The sequence below is a fragment of the Trichomycterus rosablanca genome, chromosome 6, assembly GCF_030014385.1.
Source record: "Trichomycterus rosablanca isolate fTriRos1 chromosome 6, fTriRos1.hap1, whole genome shotgun sequence".
Classification (NCBI taxonomy): Eukaryota; Metazoa; Chordata; class Actinopteri; order Siluriformes; family Trichomycteridae; genus Trichomycterus; species Trichomycterus rosablanca.
In genome coordinates, this window is record NC_085993.1 from 14,272,502 (window position 1) to 14,279,150 (window position 6,649).

Genomic DNA, 6,649 nt, shown 5'->3' on the forward strand with positions numbered 1-6,649 from the left:
AGACATCCAATCGGCGCTGGTTGTGAGTCCAAAGGGCGGGGTTCGAGCTGTCGATGGTTGAGTCTGTGTGAAGGGTTTGTGTGAGAGGAAAAGCTGTGATGCAGTCAGAAGGCAGGCAGGAAGAATGTGGGGCGTAAGGGAGTCACATGAAAGGAATGATGCAATCCTTGGCAACCAGTTTCTAGTCGGAGATAAGACCGGGCAGAGCCCGAGCATGTTTTATTAAACAAGCTAGTAATAAAAGGAAAAGCAGACAAATACCTTATAAGGACGTGAGAAATTTGATCGATTTTGCTTGCCTTCGCAATACACAAACTGATTGATTATATCTATAGAAACTGTAATGTGATCTGTTTTCCGCCCTGTTTGTAGGCCCCAAATCAGTCATCACGCCCGTCTGTTTTTTATCTGTAACACTGTCCAATACTGTTTGGATTCACAAACACTACGATTAGTAACAAACACATCTTCTTTGGTGTTTGACCTGCTTTAGCTGTTCACACCAAGTGCTTTACCCTGATCTGGGTTGCAGTAAGTCTGCCGCCCAATGAACACTGGTGCCAGCGAGAACAAACCCTGGATCGGGCGCAAATCCGTCTCTCGATCAGTTAATTAGAGTAACCAGTTCACCATCTACGTGTTTCTGAAAAGTGGCAGGAAACTGAAATACCTGCACAAAACCTATGCTTACATTAGGAGTACAAACAAAACTCCCCAAGGACAGGGACTAGGGTTGCCAACCGTCCCGTAAAATACGGAATCGTTCCTTATTTGGAAACTAAACGTCGTGTTCTGTATTGAACTAATACCGAACGCGCTTTGTTCCGTATTTTTATCAATGGGAAAGAAATGCTGCACATTAGACTGAGACAGGCCGATATGTATGAAACAGAAGGAAACTGCTGCTACCGTGGGAATTAGAAAGCGTTTGATTATTATTTTAAGTAGTGTTCACTGTTAGTCTTAGTAACGCCGTGTGTGCACAGGCATATCAGCATAACAACCTAATAATTACTCCGCTGTTTGAGTAGCGCAGTGGGCAGAACGCATCGCGCATATTCTTCCGCCATAGATTCGAATCCGGCTTAGGGTGAAACTAAAGTAACACAAGCAGGGCCGACGCTATGGGGGCGCCCCCCAAGATTTTCTCACTGTCTCCCTATAAGCAATGCAGTAAAGAACCGGGGCTACATGTCAGTGTGAAGATGGATTATGTAAAAATGGTAAACACCAGGTAAACAGCCGCCATCCCACCCTATGCCTTCCGCCAACCCACCAGCCCAGGGTGTTCCTTATTTCCAGTTCTGATAGTTGTCAACCCTACTGGTGCCAGTGAGAACAAACTCTGTTTGTGAAACCCTGTTTGTACATGTTTCCGAAAAGTGGCAGGAAACTGGAGTACCTGCACAAAACCTATGCAAACAAAACTCCCCAAGGACAGGGACTGAACCTGAGAGGAACAAACTAAGAACACCAGAAACAATGTTGCCATAACTTTAGAATTCCAATTTATTACTCTAATTTAATAAAATATTAGAAATTTAATATAAAGCAGCTAAAAATGAAGGATTATTGTTAAAACAAAGAGTGCTTTGGAAAAGTGTTTAGCTGCTAAATAGGTGAAGCATAGCAATATAGGTCCCAAGGACTTGAATTCCATTCTTACTCTCATCCTCTGTCTGTAAAAATTTGTCAGCATGTGTATTGACTGTTTAATTTATGTTTGGCGCCTGGTGTCTCCAGGTGACAGCAGACTCATTTTGACCCTGACCAAATTAAAGTGGTGAGAAACAATGCATTTACTTTTACCGGTCAGGATGGAATGGTTCCAGTGTCACTGTTATATTCTTTACAAACAGTTACCACAGGTAAGCATAAATCCCAAGTATATGATGTTCAGCATGTTTTTGAGAGATGAAATTAAAATTTAAAAGGACTGAAAAAACACAGGCAAGGGTAAACATGCCAATCTTATTACAGATAGTGACTGGAGATGAGACTCTAACCTAGGGTTTTGAAACTATTTTTCTTTGCAACACCTACTTTTCCAGCTACAGCACCATGTCACCCCAAAAGGTAATCACCCAGCTAAAGCTTTACAGGGAATTTTTTAGATCGCACATTTAACATACGTAAGTATGTGTTTTTTTCAATTAACTGATTACATCATCCTGGTTAAGGTGTAACTTCACAGCAGGGCTCCACACACTCACACATTCAGTTGTGCACACCTAGGGGCAGTTAAAAGTGGCCGGTCCAACCTTTGCAAGTTTTATGAGGTGGGAATAAATATGAGCACAAGAAGAAAACCCAAAAGGATATCAAAGAATATGTCAAACTTCTAACAGTCAGTCACTGGGAGCAAGGCAACCAAGAGCTCATCTTGTAGCTGTATGGCACCCACTATACCAAATGCACAGCTACACTGCCAATGTTGTAACAATTAAAACACAAACATAAAAATAAGACTTCTTATTACTTAAAAAAGCATAAATACATCTATGTGAGGTCAATTATTATGGTAGAGACTAATTACAACACATCAAAATGAAAATAAGTAAAATAAGCATTTATAACTAAAGTATCGAATCCCGGCTCTGCCTGCCAGCTGAGGCTGAGTGGCTACATGAACAACGATTGGCCTGTTGTTCAGATAGGGGCGGGATTAAGCTGGATGGAGACTCTCTCTTAGACTAGTGCGATTACGACCTCTGCTGGCTGGTTGGTGGTGTCTGCATGGAGATGGGAAAGGAGTGCGGTAAGGGGTGTGGCTCTCCGTACACAGCGCTGTACTGCACTGCACTCGTCAGGTGTAGGTGATAAGATGTTCAATTGCTGTGCACGTGTCGGAGGGGGCGTGGAGCAGCCTCGTCCTCCCCAGTCAGGAGCAGGGACCAGCATTAGTGAGAGGATGATTGACGGGCAGAAATTAGATGCGCTAAAGTGGGAGAAAAAGGGAATAAAAAATAAATAAATAAAAAAAAGTATAAACTGACACTACAGCCACACATTCTAGCTCCGATTGTACCTTTAAAATTACTCAATGGATTATAAGACTGCTGTGTCACTTTCACCTTCATTAGCAAAAATCATTGGTTGTGACTGACGGCACTGTTCATAAATTAACCATATTCAATGTGATACACTGAAAACCCTATGAAAGAATTGCAATGGAATTGCTGTAATTAAAAGAATTTGACAATCTCACTTGAGTGGCAAGTTCTCTGGTGGAACAGCGGTCTATATTACTCTAGCCCACCGCCACTGAGATCCATGTTCAGTTCTTAGTGGTGCTATCAGCCGGCCAGCCAGGTGTCTACACAGACATGAATGGCTAATTCTGGAGTGGGGTGACTTTGTATGTATGCATGGCAAGGGGGTAATCTATGGGGGTTATGGCCTTGTCCAGAGTATTTGTGCCTTGAGCCCAGTGTTTCCAGGTAACGTGGACCCACCACGACCCTGACCAGGATAAAATGAAACTGAGTGGCAAAGGTACATGGGCTAAGGAAACTACAGTGGGATATTTCAGCTTGAATCTAAAAGGTATTTGTGGTGTACATCTAACAAAGGAGTGTAAAGAATAGTGGTAGTATTATCTTAAAGTAAATCAAGTAAAGTGTTTTTAGCAGCAAGTACTGGCAATTTAGTTCAGATTAGCAGGGAAATGAATGATGTACATTAAAGAGATAATAGACAAAACTGTTCCATTAATTTGTGTGAAATTAGTTCAAAACAAATCCAAAAACATTTCTGTATGTTACATCTGAATGCTGCTACACAATAGAAATAATCATCGCAGCATGGTGTTACAGCAGGTACTGCACAGCCTGGCTTCCGTTCTTGCCTTCAGTCCCTGTGTGTGAGTTTCACATGTTCTCCCTGTGTTCAAGTGGAATTCCTTGGTTTTGTGTCACCTGCTAAAACATGAAGGTGGATTGGCTCTTTTAAATTGCCCGTAGATTTGAGTAAATAAATGTGTACTGCCTTGTGATGGAAAAGTGCCCTGTCTGAGGTTTGATCTCTGTCTAGCAACCAAAGTTTCCAGATGCTTTTGGACCCACCACAACCCTGTTAGGAAAGAAGTAATTACTGAACATGAATAAATAATAACTCATTTTAAAAAGGATATCAATTAAAAATTAAGCCCCTAGCCAAATTGAATTCAGGTGTTTTATTTACAGTCATTTCTAACTGGAGTAGTCATATTGCATAAATTATATAATTTCAACTTTGTGACAACAGTTTGGGGAAGGCCATGTCTTTGTCCAGTATGACACAAAAACAAGGTCCAGCAATATATGGTTTGACAAGTCTGGTGTGGAGCAACTCCAGTGCTAAACACCACTGAGATGAACTGAAACAGTAATTGCGAGCCTAGAATTCTTGTCTTATGTAAGTGTCTGACCTCATAAATGCTGTTTTGACTAAATGGTGCAAATTCTCGCCGACACACTTCTTAATCTTGTGGAGAAAACCTTACCAGATTGTTAAAGATGCAAGGTATTAATGCTCATGGCTTTGGAATAAAAGGTCCAACAAGCTCATGGCCAAGTGTCTGGCCACTGTGTATTTTTAGCAAAAGTAAATTAGGTCAGTAAACTTTTATAGTCTGTGTATGATTTATGTCTGATGTCAAAACCCGTCCATAAGCAATGTTTAAACTGTATGTAGTCTCAGATATGGTGTAACTGTAAACATTAACTTTGAATACTGGTGGACAGGTGGATGCGCGTTTGTCCTGGCGCGCCGATCTGAACAGACACCATATGGGTGCGGACACGAAACTGACCCGTAACTTCATGCCCACTGATGTCACTTGAGGCTCATCTCGTTAGTATTCCTAAACTCTTCCATACACATGAACAGAGCACGCATGCTGTAAAGGCGTGCAGCGTATTGCCTAGCAACAGTGCGGGTAAGCCGCGCGACGGCTGAGCGAATAGAAAGCTCAACTTCTGTCTCCAGGAGGCGCGCGCCGCTCTTCCCGTGAGCACGTGACCAGCACAAGGCTGTTGCTGTGTAGTCTCGCGCTCGCTCCCTGCCGCTAATGGCTATCACCTGCACGCGCGTCTTTCTATTGGCGGCTCACGCCTTTATTCCCTAAAGTTGTGTGTTTACTTTCGCAAGTGTCCGCGCTCTGGCACCCTTTATTTTCAAACTTTATCCACCCCCTTGTGTCCTTCATTTTTTTCTTCAGTCTGTGTTTTGTTTCGTCTGCTGTTACTACTGTGTCTGGTGCAAAAGAAAAGCGAGGAGAAATGTTTATCCCGTGAGTTTACTGTGTGTTTGTCATAGTTTTACTACTACTACTACTACTGCTGCTAATATAGTCATGATAATCCACATTAGTGGGGTGTGAGTATTGCTAAAGTGGGACACTTTTTAAATAGTACATTGTCTGTCACATTTACCATAATCTCAATGCCATAATATCTAGCATGATACCTTTATTGAAAAGTTGAACATCTCAATTAGCCCCATTCTAAAGCAAAACAAACAAAACCAATTTAATTACCCTCCAAAATTCATATAACACACATGATCAATTTATACAATTTCATATGACACTACAGTTGGATAGCCATAAACATGCAAAAAGACTGTACTTTAATAAAACAATAAAAAAGTGTTTAGCTACTGTATGTTCCAAATAACATTTTTATTTATTTCAGTCATTTGAAAATTGTTTAAAAAAATCCTAAAAATATTTATACATTATTTTTAAAAAGTATGGGATTTAATCATTTTAAAGTAGCTGAAATATAAAAAATAATAAATGGTATAATGGTATAACGCACATTAATAAGACCACAGTTTTGGAATGAATAATGCCCAATAAATGCCAATATCTTTTTTTATTTAAAGTATAACTTCTCCCTTACACTGATCAAAAGCAAGAAAAAAAATACTAACACCATGCACAGGAACTTACATATACAACAGCATACATACACACCAGCCAAAGCTTATAACCCCCTAAAGATTGCATGTAATACTGAAAGTGGCTCACCACTTTGTAAATGAAGAAACAACTATTACTACTATAATCAGCACAGTAAAAAAAAAATAACATTGCTGAAGTGTAACAATAACTGTTTTTGTGACATTTTATCATGACCCACAATGTCAAAGTGTACAGCATGATACTTTTAACATTTTCTGTACTTTATAAGTCAACATTTAATTTAAAAAATCAAGACATACCAAACACAGCAAACATGAGTGTCCTTTAAAAACTTGCCTATACAGAATCAAAATTTGATCATCAAACCCACAGCTATTTAGTTACCAGGTTGGTCACTTAATATTTCACTGGAATTAAATAAATATAACAAAACATCCAAAGTTATGTGTGTACTACAATACAAATATGTAAGCTACTTATTTACTGAAATTTAAATAAGTATTCATGTATTTCTGTGAATATATGTGTGATGTATAAATAAAAATAATGTATGTGATATGAATATATGATGTATAAATGTATGAATTTATAATCAACATTTAATTAACATTTGTACATTACAAATATTTTAAAGTGTATCAGACAAACATTTATTCCTAAAGTAGTGAAAATATTTGAAGATGCAGTACTTTTTCTTTCCCTCCTTTCTTTATCGTCAGCATAGTGCACTACAGTAGCACC